General features: G+C 37.0%; 1 non-coding gene across 1 annotated transcript; it reads right to left on the bottom strand.

Annotated features, from left to right (window-relative positions):
• Positions 1-13,722: 13,722 nt before the first annotated feature.
• On the bottom strand, positions 13,723-13,829 carry LOC117086431. The gene has a single exon (XR_004438344.1). It is a non-coding gene; the product is annotated as a U6 spliceosomal RNA (small nuclear RNA).
• Between the last annotated feature and the right edge of the window lie 543 nt (positions 13,830-14,372).

Raw genomic sequence — 14,372 nt, 5'->3', positions numbered from 1 at the left:
TCAGAGAAGATCACTGAGCCATTGAGGTAGAATTTGGGATATGAAATATCCTCATAACCAGACTACAAATAATTAGAGAGACAGCATAGAGTAAATCTAAGAGTTTGCGGTCTGCAGCCAAGCATAGTTGGTTTAGATTCTGGTCCCACAACATATATCTAATCCTGGGAAAATAATTTATTCTAAATCTCAGTTTCTCACCAATAATTCTAAATAATATTCTAAACCGATATTTCCCATAGAATATATATCAAAACAGTATAGCCTCTTGAGGTTGAGATTATTTAATAAGATAACATCTATAGGAATCCACTTGGTCAATTTCTGATTTATGAAAAGTACTCAAATATTGGCTAATATAATTAGCCTTTATTTGACTTAGCTTTTATTGTGTGATTCTGGACATATAAATCCTATGCTATCTCTTTCTCCATGGAAATTTAATCAACACCAGACAACACTTATGATTAATTAATAAAACAGGTTACTTGAAAAACACAAAATCCTCTAGATCATCATGTGTTTTTAACATAATAATATTGCTTGAACTGATAGATTTGTTGTAACGTCGATTTCAATGACACACAAGGTGTAGAATACTTAGGGAAAATAACAAAACCTCATGTTCACTGGCACACAAACAGACTGTTGTATAGGCAACAGTTATGTTGAAAACTCGATCAACTCAGCAGGAGAAAAAAAAATTCAGCATGTAATTAGCTCAAAGTGTTGAGCTCTCTTTTCTATTTTTTACCTGGATGTGCTGGAGTCTTGCACACACTGCTCATAGTTACTACAGTCAATTCCATGGCCATGAAAGAAACCACTAACTGTACCAGTGTACCAACTAAAATGTATCTCAAGGCATAAAAAAGGGAGGTAGTATGAATAATATGGAAGAAAATGGACTGTCACTTGTTTCAGTATATCTTAGCGAAGAAGCAATAGAACTTAATGGTAAGTGGCGAAGACATTGGCAACAACAGAATGCCTGGTTTGCAATGCCAGCTCGTCCATTTGTTACCCATGCGAACTTGGACAAGCTTAATTTTTATTTGTCTTAATTTTCTCTACCATAAAATTGGAATAATAGGACCTCACAGGGCTACAGAAATTAGCACATCCAAAGTGCTTAGAATAGTGTCTGGCTTATACAAAGTGGCTTTCAATAAACATTAATTATTTTTATGCTTAAGATCACTAATCATCAGAGAAATGCAAATCAGGACCACAATGTAATATTACCTGACACCCGTTAGAAAGTCTATTTTTTTTTAAAGGCAGACTAAAGATAGCAAATTTTGATAAGGATATGGAGAAAAGAAAATGCTTGTATATTGTTGATGGTAATGTAAATGAGAATATGGGAATAAATGTGGAAAACAGTATAAAGATTCCTCAAAAACTAAAAATAGAATCAACTTATGATCCAGCAATCCCATTTCTGGGTATATATCCAAAGGAAAGGAAATAAGCATCTTGAAGAGATATCTGCACCCTCATGTTCACTGCAGCATTATTCAGAATAGCCAAGATAGACAATCCACCCAAATGGGGGAGGGGGGGGTGGGGAAAATGGGCATATATTGTTTTAAGAGTACAAAGTTAAATCCCACATATATTTGACATCACCCCAATTCCCCATGACGGTGCAGGGGTTCCTCCACTCCCTTGTAAAATCCAAGCCAGATTTTTCCCAGATCATTCCTCTGTCCTTTCCTATGATCTCCTCACAACTTACCAGTTCAAGGTTTTATCTCCATTCTTGGACTTTTTGAACAGTTGCAACTCTATTGATCAAATTAATCTACAGAAGTTGATAAAGTTTTGATGTAAGAATAGAGAAATAATATATCTCTCTAGATTATGTGTTTTCTATTATAATGGGGGATACAGTGCCTGTAAACAAAATAACTCATAATGGTTGTTTTAGCCTGTTGGGGAAATGATTTTGGAAGAAACGTTTATTTAGACCTCCTCAAATCATTTAAACTCCTGTGAAACCTTTGTTCTGATGGATGAAATTACGAGGAAGAAAAGGAGAAAGAATCCACCCTCCAGTAATAGGCATTTTACATAACAGTTAATGACTCTTAAGTCCTTTTTTTTTTTCTTTCAAGACTGAGTTTCGCTCTTGTCACCCAGGCTGGAGTGCAACAGCGCGATCTCAGCTCACTGCAACCTGCACCTCCCAGGTTCAAGCGATTCTTGTATCTCAGCCTCCCAAGTAGCTGTGATTACAGGCACGTGCCACCATGCCCAACTAATTATTGTATTTTTAGTAGAGACAGGGTTTCACCATGATGGCCAGGCTGGTCTAGAACCCCTAACCTCACGCCATCCGCTCTCTTCGGCCTCCCAAAGTGCTGAAATTACAGTCGTGAGCCACTGTGCCCAACCTCTTAAGTCCTTTTTAAGTTCCACACTACTGTGTATACGTTAGCTCATTTAATTCTCACAACTGTATAGAATAGGTATTATTAATAGTCTTATTTATGAATGAGGAAATAAGAGACATAGACTAAGTGAGGTCACACTGCTAGTCATACTGCAAAGCAAAATTAAAAACCAGGCACTCTAGGTTGGAAGCCTACTCACTTTACTAGTCTGCAGTACCACCCACCATGAAGCAGCTCATTCAGTCACTACAAAAGGCATGAACGATGTCAGTATTCGTTCTACTTAATGGGAAAAATATTTGCCCAAGGTCCCTCAACAAGGAAATAGAATTGGGATTCAATTTTAGTCCTGCCTGTTCCCAAAGGCTGTGTCATTTCCAATATACGAAGCAGCTTCTATGTGGCTCTCAAGTTCCCTTTGCAGCTTTAATTTCTCTTACACTGATTTCCTTGCAATAGAGTTGATATATATAGGCACCTCAGGCAAAGTGGCACAGGTATTTGGCATTTGCTTTTCTCGTGATATCCAGCTGTGGGTGGGGTCTAACTCCTTAGGAATATATTCCACTGTGCTCTCAACAAAACTAGTAATTGTGGCATCTTCTAGCATTTAGGCTGCCTAATGGCTAACTTAAAAAGCTAAAGGTGACTTTACTCAGATAAATTCTGTCTGCACTCCTCTATAGTAATTTAATGTCTTGTAATTCTGTACACCATTAAGGAGCAATTCAAGCACACTAGGTTTCAATTCTCTAAACATCGCAGTGCAAAGTCACAGATCCTGAGTCCCATTTCATTTGTTTTTAGAGGCAATGCAATCAGGACACGAATCTTACTTATTTCTTTCCTCATTTCCCATTATCCTTCATATCCCTCTTGCCATCTAAGGTACATATGTCCCCTTAACAATCCTTCAGAAAAAAATAATTTGGCATTAAACAGATGTGGGGTGTGGGAAGCGGGTGGAATTGAAAATAATGACAACAGCATACTCCAGAGGGATCCTGATTTCCACCTGATTTCCAGAACCACACCCTTCTCTTGAATTCTTTTTCTTTGGCTTCTAACTAAGTGACGGAATTAGCCTTTCATAACACTGAGGGAAGGGACTGAAACAGGAAAAAAAAAAAAAGAAAGAAAAAAAATAAATAAAAGCCCTGAGAGGAAAATTCATTGGAGGAAGCATAAATGACAACGATGTGTACTAGATTTTTTTTTTTTTTTCTGAGAGCAGATTTTATTAGAAAAAAGAAGAGGGGAGCTCGCCTCTTTGAACGCCTGTCTCCCTCCCACCAGCATTGGGATAAACTTGACAGACATTAACCTTCACCAGGCTCCTGTGAGCTAGGTGTTTGCCATCTGGATTTTACAGTTGATGAAATCAAAGAGGCTCCATTACTTGCCTCAGGGCATACAGTTAGAGAGGAACAAAAGCAGGAGTGAGGCCTGACTCTGAAAGCTGGTTTCTCTTTGGAGGTCATCAACCTGACAGTTAACAACTTGATTAACAAATACGTTTTGAGCATGATACTGAGACTGGAGATAGATTAAGGTCTACGACGTGAATGCTGCCCTCTGTTGGAGGAGGGTAGAACTTACAACCTTGTTTTCTGTTTGTATTTGCAGCGACCCCTGTTAGAGTAACACAATTGGCCTCTTGTGTCAACCTTCCTGGTCATTCCCCCAGGGCAGGAGACGGGCCCCAATAATTGGTAAGTTAGGAAACAAGGTATTGAACACAGTGTAGCCCTCTTTCTTCTGTTTTGGGGACTGTCTGCTGGCAGAGAGGTCATATCCTTTCTCATTCACTCTAATTTTAGGCTTAAAAACCTTTCCCCTGTGAGCAAGTTGGGTCTCCAGTTCCGTCGCTGAAGTATGAGTAGCTTTCTTTTTATTTTATTTTAATTAATAGATAAATTAATTTATTTTTTATTATACTTTAAGTTCTAGGGTACGTGTGCATAACATACAGGTTTGTTACATATGTATACATGTGCCATATTGATGTGCTGCACCCAGTAACTCGTCATTTACATTAGGTATATCTCCTAATGCTATCTCTCCCCCCTCCCCCCACCCCACAACAGGCTCCAGTGTGTGATATTCCCCACCCTGTGTCCAAGTGATCTCATTGTTCAATTCCCACCTATGAGTGAGAACGTACGGTGTTTGGCTTTCTGTCCTTGCAATAGTTTGCTCAGAATGATGGTTTCCAGCTTCATCCATGTCCCTACAAAGGACATGAGCTCATCTATTTTTATGGCTGCATAGTATTCCATGGTATATGTGTGCCACATTTTCTTAATCCAGTCTATCATTGATGGACATTTGGGTTGGTTCCAAGTGTTTGCTGTTGTGAATAGTGCTGCAATAAACATACGTGTGCATGTGCCTTTATAGCAGCATGATTTGTAATCCTTTGGGTATATACCCAGTAATGGGATGGCTGTGTCAAATGGTATTTCTAGTTCGAGATCCTTGAGGAATCACCACACTGTCTTCCACAATGGTTGAAATAGTTTACAGTCCCACCAACAATGTAAAAGTGTTCCTATTTCTCCACATCCTCTCCAGCACCTGTTGTTTCCTGACTTTTTAATGATCACCCTTCTAACTGGTGTGAGATGGTATCTCATTGTGGTTTTGATTTGCATTTCACTAATGGCCAGTGATGATAGCATTTTTTCATGTGTCTGTTGGCTGCATAAATGTCTTCTTTTGAGAAGTGTCTGTTCATATACTTTGTCCACTTTTTGATGGGATTGTTTGATTTTTTTCTTGTAAATGTGTTTAAGTTCTTTGTAGATTCTGGATATTAGCCCTTTGTCAGATGGGTTGATTGCAAAAATTTTCTCCCATTCTGTAAGTTGCCTGTTCACTCTGATGGTAGTTTCTTTCGCAGTGCAGAAGCTCTTTAGTTTAATTAGATTCCATTTGTCTATTTTAGCTTTTGTTGCCATTGCTTTTGGTATTTTAGTCATGAAGTCCTTGCTCATGCTTATGTCCTGAATGGTATTGCCTAGGTTTTCTTCTAGGGTTTTTATGGTTTTAGGTCTAACAATTCAGTCTTTAATCCATCTTGAATTAATTTTTATATAAGGTGGAAGGAAGGGATCCAGTTTCAGTTTTCTACATATGGCTAGCCAGTTTTCTCAACACCATTTATAAAATAGAGAATCCTTTCCCCATTAATTGTTTTTGTCAGGTTTGTCAAAGATCCGATGGTTGTAGATGTGTAGTATTATTTCTGAGGGCTCTATTCTGTTCCATTGGTCTATATCTCTGTTTTGATATCAGTACCATGCTGTTTTGGTTACTGTAGCCTTGTAGTATAGTTTGAAGTCAGGTAGCATGATGCCTCCAACTTTGTTCTTTTGGCTTAGGATTGTCTTGGCAATGAGGGCTCTTTTTTGGTTCCATATGAACTTTAAAGTAGTTTTTTTCCAGTTCTGTGAAGAAAGTCATTGGTAGGTTGGGGAGGATGGCACTGAATCTATAAATTGCCTTATGCAGTTTGGCCATTTTCATGATATTGATTCTTCCTATCTGTGAGCATGGAATGTTCTTCCATTTGTTTGTTTCCTCTTTTATTTCATTGAGCAGTGGTGGTTCTCCTGGAAAAGGTCCTTCATATCCCTTGTAAGATGGATCCCTAGGTATTTTATTCTCTTTGAAGCAATTGCGAATAGGAGTTCACTCATGATTTGGCCCTCTCTGTGTGTTATTGGTTTATAGGAATGCTTGTAATTTTTGCATATTGATTTTATATCCTGAGACTTTGCTGAAGTTGCTTATCTGCTTAAGGAGATTGTGGGCTGAGATGATGGGGTTTTCTAAATATACAATCATGTCATCTGCAAACAGGAACAATTTGACTTCCTCTTTTCCTAATGGAATACACTTTATTTCTTTCTCCTGCCTGATTGTCCAGGCCAGAACTTCCAACACTGTGTTGAATAGGTGTAGTGAGAGAGGGCATCCCTGTCTTGGGCCAGTTTTCAAAGTGAATACTTCCAGTTTTTGCCCATTCAGTATGAAATTGGCTGTGGGTTTGTCATAAATACCTCTTATTATTTTGAGATATGTCACATCAATACCTAGTTTATTAGCATGAAGGACTGTTGAATTTTGTCACAGGCCTTTTCTGCATCTATTGAGATAATCATGTGTTTTTTATCTTTGGTTCTGTTTATATGATGGATAACGTTTATTGATTTGCATATGTTGAACCAGCCTTGCATCCCAGGGATGCAGCCCACTTGATCATGGTGGATAAGCTTTTTGATGTGCTGCTGGATTTGGTTTGCCAGTATTTTATTGAGGATTTTTGCAATGAGGATTTTTGCATCAATGTTCATCAGGGATATTGGTCTAAAATTTTCTTTTTTTTGTTGTGTCTCTGCCAGGCTTTGGTATCAGGATGATGCTGGCCTCATAAAATGAGTTGGGAAGAATCCCCCTTTTCCTATTGATTGGAATAGTTTCAGAAGGAATGGTACCAGCTCTTCTTTGTACTTCTGGTAGAATTCAGCTGTGAATCGCTCTGGTCCTGGACTTTTTTTTGGTTGGTAGGCTATTAAATATTGCCTCAATTTCAGAGCCTGTTATTGGTCTATTTAGGGATTCAAGTTCTTCCTGGTTTAGTCTTCAGAGGGTGTATGTGTCCAGGAATTTATCCATTTCTTCAAAATTTTCTAGTTTATTTGCATAGAGGTGTTTATAGTATTCTCTGATGGTAGTTTGTATTTCTGTGGGATCAGTGGTGATATCTGCTTTATCATTTTTTATTGTGTATATTTGATTCTTCTCTCTTTTCTTTATTAGTCTTGCTAGCGGTCTATCAATTTTGTTGATCTTTTCAGAAAAGCGGCTCCTGGATTCATTGATTGTTTTTGAAGGTTTTTTTGTGTCTCTGTCTCCATCAGTTCTACTCTGATCTTAGTTATTTCTTGCCTTCTGCTGGCTTTTGAATGTGTTTGCTCTTGCTTCTCTAGTTCTTTTAATTGTGATGTTAGGGTGTCAATTTTAGATCTTTCCTGCTTTCTCTTGTGGGCATTTAGTGCTATAAATTTCCCTCTACACACTGCTTTAAATGTGTCCCAGAGATTCTGGTATGTTGTGTCTGTGTTTTCATTGGTTTCAAAGAACATCTTTATTTCTGCCTTCATTTCGTTATGTACCCAGTAGTCATTCAGGAGCAGGTTGCTCAGTGTCCATGTAGTTGAGTGGTTTTGAGTGAGTTTCTTAATCCTGAGTTCTAGTTTGATGGCACTGTGGTCTGAGAGACAGTTTGTTATAATTTCTGTTTTTTTTTTTTTTACATTCGTTGAGGAGTGCTTTACTTGCAACTGTATCTGGTCAATTTTGGAATAAGTGCAATGTGGTGCTGAGAAAAATGTATATTCTGTTGATTTGGGGTGGAGAGTTGTGTAGATGTCTATTAGGTCTGCTTGGTGTAGAGCTGAGTTCAATTCCTGGATATCCTTGTTAACTTTCTGTTTCGTTGATCTGTCTAATGTTGACAGTGGGGTGTTAAAGTCTCCCATTATTATTGTATGGGAGTCTAAGTCTCTTTGTAGGTCTCTAAGGGCTTGCTTTATGAATCTGGGTGCTCCTGTATTGGGTGCATATATATTTAGGAGAGTTAGCTCTTCTTGTTGAATTGATCCCTTTACCATTATGTAATGACCTTCATTGTCTCTTCTGATCTTTGATGGTTTAAAGTCTGTTTTATCAGAGACTAGGATTGCAACCCCTGCTTTTTTTGTTTTCCATTTGCTTGATAGATCTTCCTCCATCCCTTTATTTTGAGCCTATGTGTGTCTCTGCACATAAGATGGGTCTCCTGAATACAGCACACTGATGGATCTTGACTCTTTATCCAATTTACCAGTCAGTGTCTTTTAATTGGGGCCTTTAGCCCATTTATATTTAAGGTTAATATTGTTATGTGTGAATTTGATCCTGTCATTACGAGGTTAGCTGGTTATATTTAGTTGATGCAGTTTCTTCCTAGCATCAATGTTCTTTACAATTTGGCATGTTTTTGCAGTGGCTGGTACTGGTTGTTCCTTTCCACATTTAGTGCTTCCTTCAGGAAGGCAGTCCTGGTGGTGACACAATCTCTCAGCATTTGTTTGTCTGCAAAGGTTTTTATTTCACCTTCACTTATGAAGCTTAGTTTGACTGCATATGAAATTCTGTGTTGAAAATTCTTTTCATTAAGAATGTTGAATATTGGCCCCCACTCTCTTCTGGCTTGTAGAGTTTCTGCTGAGAGATCTGCTCTTAGTCTGGTGGCCTTCTCTTTGTGGGTAACCCGACCTTTCTCTCTGGCTCCCCTTAACATTTTTCCTTTATTTCAACTTTGGTGAATCAGACAATTACGTGTCTTGGAGTTACTCTTCTCAAGGAGGATCTTTGTCGTATTCTCTGTATTTCCCGAATTTGAATGTTGGCCTGCCTTTCTAGGTTGGGAAAGTTATCCTGGACGATATCCTGAAGAGTGTTTTCCAATTTGATTCCATTCTCCCCATCACTTTCATGTATACCAATCAGTTGTAGATTTGGTCTTTTAACATAGTCCCATATTTCTGGAGGCTTTCTCATTTCTTTTTACTTTTTTCTCTGAACTTCTCTTCTCACTTCATTTCATTCATTTCATCTTTAATCACTGATAACCTTTCTTCCATTTGGTCAAATCAGCTAGTGAAGCTTATGCATGTGTCACATAGTTCTCGTGCCTTGGTTTTCAGCTCCATCAACTCATTTAAGGTCTTCTGTACACTGTTTATTCTAGTTAGCCATTTGTCTAATCTTTTTTCAAGGTTTTTAGCTTCTTTGTGATGGGTTCAAACATCCTCCTTTCGCTCTGAGAAGTTTGTTATTACCGATCCTCTGAAGCCTTCTTCTCTTAACTCGTCAAAGTCATTTTCCATCCAGCTTTGTTCTGTTCCTGGCAAGGAGCTGCGTTCCTTTGGAGGAAAAGAGGCATTCTGATTTTTAGAATTTTCAGCTTTTCTGCTCTGGTTTCTCCCCTGCTTTATGGTTTTATTTACTTTTGATCTTTGATGATGGTGACATACAGATGTTGATTTGATGTGCATGTCCTTTTGTTTGCTAGTTTTCCTTCTAACAGTAAGGATCCTCAGGTGCAGGTCTGTGGAAGTTTGCTGGAGGTCCACTCCAGACCCTGTTTACCTGGGTATCACTAGTGGAGGCTGCAAAACAGCAAATATTGCAGAATAGCAAATGTTGCTGCCTGGTCCTTCCTCTGGAAGCTTTGTCTCAGAGGGGCACCCGGCTGTATGAGGTTATCAGTGACTCCTACTGGGAGATGTCTCCCAGTTAGTCTACTAGAGAGTGAGGAACCCACTTGAGGAGGCAGTCTGTCCATTCTTAGATCTCAAACTCTGTGCTGGGAGAACCACTACTCTCTTCAAAGCTGTCAGACAGGGATGTTTAAGTCTGCAGAAGTTTCTGCTGCCTTTTGTTCAACTATGCCTGCCCCCAGAGGTGGAGTCTACAGAGGCAGGCAGGCCTCCTTGAGCTGGGATGGGCTCCATCCAGTTCGAGCTTCCCAGCCACTTTGTTTAAGCCTCAGCAATGATGGACGCCCCACCCCCAGCCTCACTGCCACCTTGCAGTTCGATCTCAGACTGCTGCCAATTTCCTATTTTAAAATTCTTCTTATTTGTTGAAGACAGGGTCTCTGTTACCCAGGCTGGACTTTAGTGGTGTGATCATGCTTCACTGTAACCCAGAACTTCTGGGCTCAAGCAGCCCTCCCACCTCAGCCATCTGAGGAGCCAGTACTACAGGTCTGGGCAAGTGCTGATCTCTATAGACAGAAGCACACACAGGACATTGAGAAGGCACCATGCTTGGTTTAATGCTCCGCCATTTTTGTCCTGAAATTCTCAATAGTTTTTAAACAGAGGGTTTTGTATTTTCATTCAGCACTGGGAAACAGCATGAATAGCTTTCCTCAATTTGGCCACTGAAGAATTTTGAAGATCTTAAATAGGTTCTTCATAGTGAGGTCTGTTAACCATGGTTCTTCCAAAGAAATAACTGAAAATTATGGAAGGTGTGTGTGTGTATGTGTGTGTGTGTGTGTGTGCAGCATGTGTGGGGTGTGGGATATGTGCGGGGGGATGTGGGGAGTGTGTGTGTGTATGTGTGGTGTACGGGGTTGGGGATGTGTCCATAGGAGGGTGTGTGTGGTGTGTGGGGGAGTGAATGTATATGTGTCATGTATGTGTATGATGTGTGGAGTGTTTGTGTGTGGGGTGTGTGTGTGTGTGTGTTGCAGGGTATGTGTGGGGGAGTGCGTGTGGTGTGTGTGGTATGTGTGTTGGGGTTGTGAAGGGGTGGTGTGTGTGCATGGTTGGTGTATGTGTGTGTGTTTTGAGGGATCCTGAGGCCTAATCATGCCAATTCCTTTCATGAAACATGTCATGTAATCTGGTTGCCTATAGCTTTCTGAAAAGTAGTACTTTAGTTATACAGTTAATGAAAACCTGAGCTGAAGAATCTGAAAGACGAGGTTTGAAACCTTTCGTCACTTACTATGCGACTTAGACTTACAACGTGTCTGAGCAATAATTTTATTATCCAAAATGGGGCTACTGATGCACTTCACAGGGTTATTGTGAGAATCAAATAAGATAAATTGAATAACATCACTTAGTTGTCTTCTTATTATTGAGTTGTGGGAGTTTTTTGTGTTTTCTGGATATAAATCCTTGTCAGATGTATGTGTTGTAAATATTTTCTTCTAGTCTGTGGTTTGACCTTTCATTTTCACTTGAAGAGCAAAATTTTTAATTCTGAGGAAGTCTAATTTATTGACTTTTTTTCTTTTAAACTGTGTGAGTTTTATGTCCTAATGGGAGATCACTAAGACTTTCCTTTGTGCTTTGTTACAAACATTTAACAGTTTTATTTTTTACATTTAGTTTATTATACATTTTCAGTTCATTATTATGTTGTGAGGTAAGCGTCATGGGTCCAAATTTATTGGGTTTTTGTTTCATTTTGTTTTTCTACTTATGAGTATTCAATTTTTTCATACACTTTCCTGAAAAGATAATCCTTTCCCTCATTGAATTGCCCTAGAAACTTTGTCAACTATCAACTAGTCATAAAAGTGTGGGTTCCGGGAGGCAGAGCTTGCAGTGAGTCCAGATCACACCACTGCACTCCAGCCTGAGTGACGAGTGAGACTCCATCTCAAAAAAAAAAAAAAAAAAAAGTGTGGATTCATTTTTGAACTCTGTGATATTTCATTGATCTACGTGTCTGTCTTTATAGCAACACACTGTGTTTAACATTCTAGTGTATAATAAGTCTTGAAGTCAGGTAAAGTCGTCCAACTTTGTTCTTTTTCAAAATTGTTTTAACTATTCTAGAGTTTATTTGCATTTCTATATACATTTTCGAATGAAATTTGTGGAATTTTGATGGAGATTTTGTTGGCTGTATAGGTCAATTTGAGAACTGACACCTTAACACTATGAATCTTTTAATGCCTTTTAAGCACTGTATCTGCATCTATTTAGATCTTTAGTCTTTCTCAGTGATGTTCTGTTGTTTTCAGTTTATATGCTGTGCACTTCTTTTTTCAAAATTTATTGTAAGTATTATTTTTGATGCTATTATAAGTAGTGTTATTTTATTATAATTTCCAATTGTTTGGTTTTGTATGTAGAAAAATAATTGATGTTGTATATTAATATCCTGGAGTTTTGCTAAATTCATTTGTTATTTTTGTGTCTTTAATATTAATTCCTAGAATTTTCCACCTTGATAATCATGTCATTTATTATTAAAGGTAGTTTTATTTCTTCCTTTTAAATCCACATACCTTTTATTTCTTTTTCTGGTCTTATTGTACTTTTGAGGACCTGTAGAAAAATAAGTAATAGAAGTGATAAAAATGGGAATCTTTGCCTTGTTCCCAATCTTAGAGGGAGAATATTCAGTCTTCCATAATTATGTGTCATGGTAATTACAAGTTTCATAAAGATTTTCTTTATCTGCTGAAGGAAAATCCCTTCTATTTATTCTTCTACTAGTGTGCTGAGAATTTTTATCTGACTAGATGTTGCATTTTATAAAATGCTTTTCATGCATTTATCGAAATGATTATGTAGTTTTTGTTTTGTAGTTTCTTAAAATAGTGAATCTCAAATTACATATTGAATATATAATTACACATGGAATATGTAATTTAATGTAAATTCAGTATGTATGTAATTCAATATGAATGTTGGCTTATTTTTTGAGGAATTTGTCCATTTTATTTAATTTGTTAAACCTATTTACAGCATTTCTGTACAATTTTAAAAATCCTGATAGGTTCTGTGGTGATGTTTTCTCTTTTATCATTGATAATGGCAATTTGTATTTCATATTTTCTTTCAAGCCTGATCAGTCTTGCTGGGGCTTTTCAATTTTCTTGATCTTCCCAAATAATCAGCTTTCAGTTTCATTGATTTTTCTCCTTTTTAGTCTATTTTTAAATTTCATTGATTCCTTCTTCTATCCTTATTACTTCTTTTTATTTTTCTTACTTTGGGCTTAACTTGCTGTCTTTTTTTGTTGTTGCTCCTTAAAGTGGTAGTTTAGATATTAATGGTGAACTTGCTAATTTTCAAACATATACGTTTAATGTTATAAATATCTTTCTACACTCTACTTATGCCCCACACATTTGATATGTCGTATTTTCATCTTACTCAGTTTAAAATATTTTCTAATTTCCTTTGTATTTCTTCTATAAACCATTAGTTATTTGAAAATTTATTGTTTAGTTTCCAAATATTTAGGAATCTTCCACATATTTTAATGTTATTGATTTCTAATTTAAATTCATTTGGCTTTTAAGTTTATCGAGACTTGTTTTATGGCACAAAATATTGTTAATCTTGGTAAACACTCCATGTCACATAAAAATAATGTATAATTTACTATTTTGGGTGAAATGTTCAAAAACGTTAATTAGGTCAGATTTGTTCATATTGTTTTTCAAATCTTCTACATTCTTACTAATTTTTGTCTACTAGTTTTATCAACTACTAAGTGAGAGTTTTTTCCAACTGATTATGTTTTATTTTTATTGATCCATTTTATTTGAACATATTTATGAAGTACATGTAATATTTTATTATATGCATAGAAGTGTAATGATCAAGTTGGGGTATTTAAGATAACCATCAACACAAGTATTTGTCATTTGTATGCATTGAGAACATTTAAAGTCCTCACTTCTATTTTGAAATGTACAATACATTGTTGTTAACTATAGTTATCCTACTCCAAAAATATGAAATGCTTCACAGATTTGCATGTCACCCTTGTGCAGTGGCCATGCCGATCTTCTCTGTATTGTTCCACTTTAAGTTTATGTGCTGCTGAAGGAAACACAGTCATTTTCTTAGTTGCACCCTCCCTAGAGACCCTGAATAAGAACCACCTAGTTAAGGCATTTTTGAATTTATGCCCCTCAGAAACTGTGTGAGATAATAAATGTCAGTTGTGTGCACTGATAAGTTGTGAGTTAATGTGTGATTCCACAGTAGAAATTAATATATCTCTTATTTTAGAATAATTGAATGTTTTCTTAAGTTGAATTGTATTGGCTTTATTGATTTATTAGTTATACCTTTTTGAGCTTTTTTATTGTTTGTAATGTTTTGTTTTCGAAGTTGTTCTATGCTTTATTGTATACATGTTTAACATATTATTGTCTACCTTCAAATAATATTATACCACTCCAAGCACAGCATAAGAATGTTCTAGTATTTTATTTCTGTTTTTATCACCTAGATTTTGTGCTATTGTTGTCACATATTTTTTTATGTGTATAATAAACTCCAAAATAAATTATTATTTTTATTTATTTACTTACTTTTTGAGACAGAGTCTCACTCTGTCACCCAGCCTGGAGTGCAGTGGCACAATCTTGGC

The sequence above is a fragment of the Trachypithecus francoisi genome, unplaced genomic scaffold (genome assembly GCF_009764315.1).
Source record: "Trachypithecus francoisi isolate TF-2019V2 unplaced genomic scaffold, Tfra_2.0 Lachesis_group1, whole genome shotgun sequence".
Taxonomy (NCBI): domain Eukaryota; kingdom Metazoa; phylum Chordata; class Mammalia; order Primates; family Cercopithecidae; genus Trachypithecus; species Trachypithecus francoisi.
Note: the sequence above shows the minus strand (reverse complement) of the source record. Positions and strands in the feature narration are given on the sequence as shown.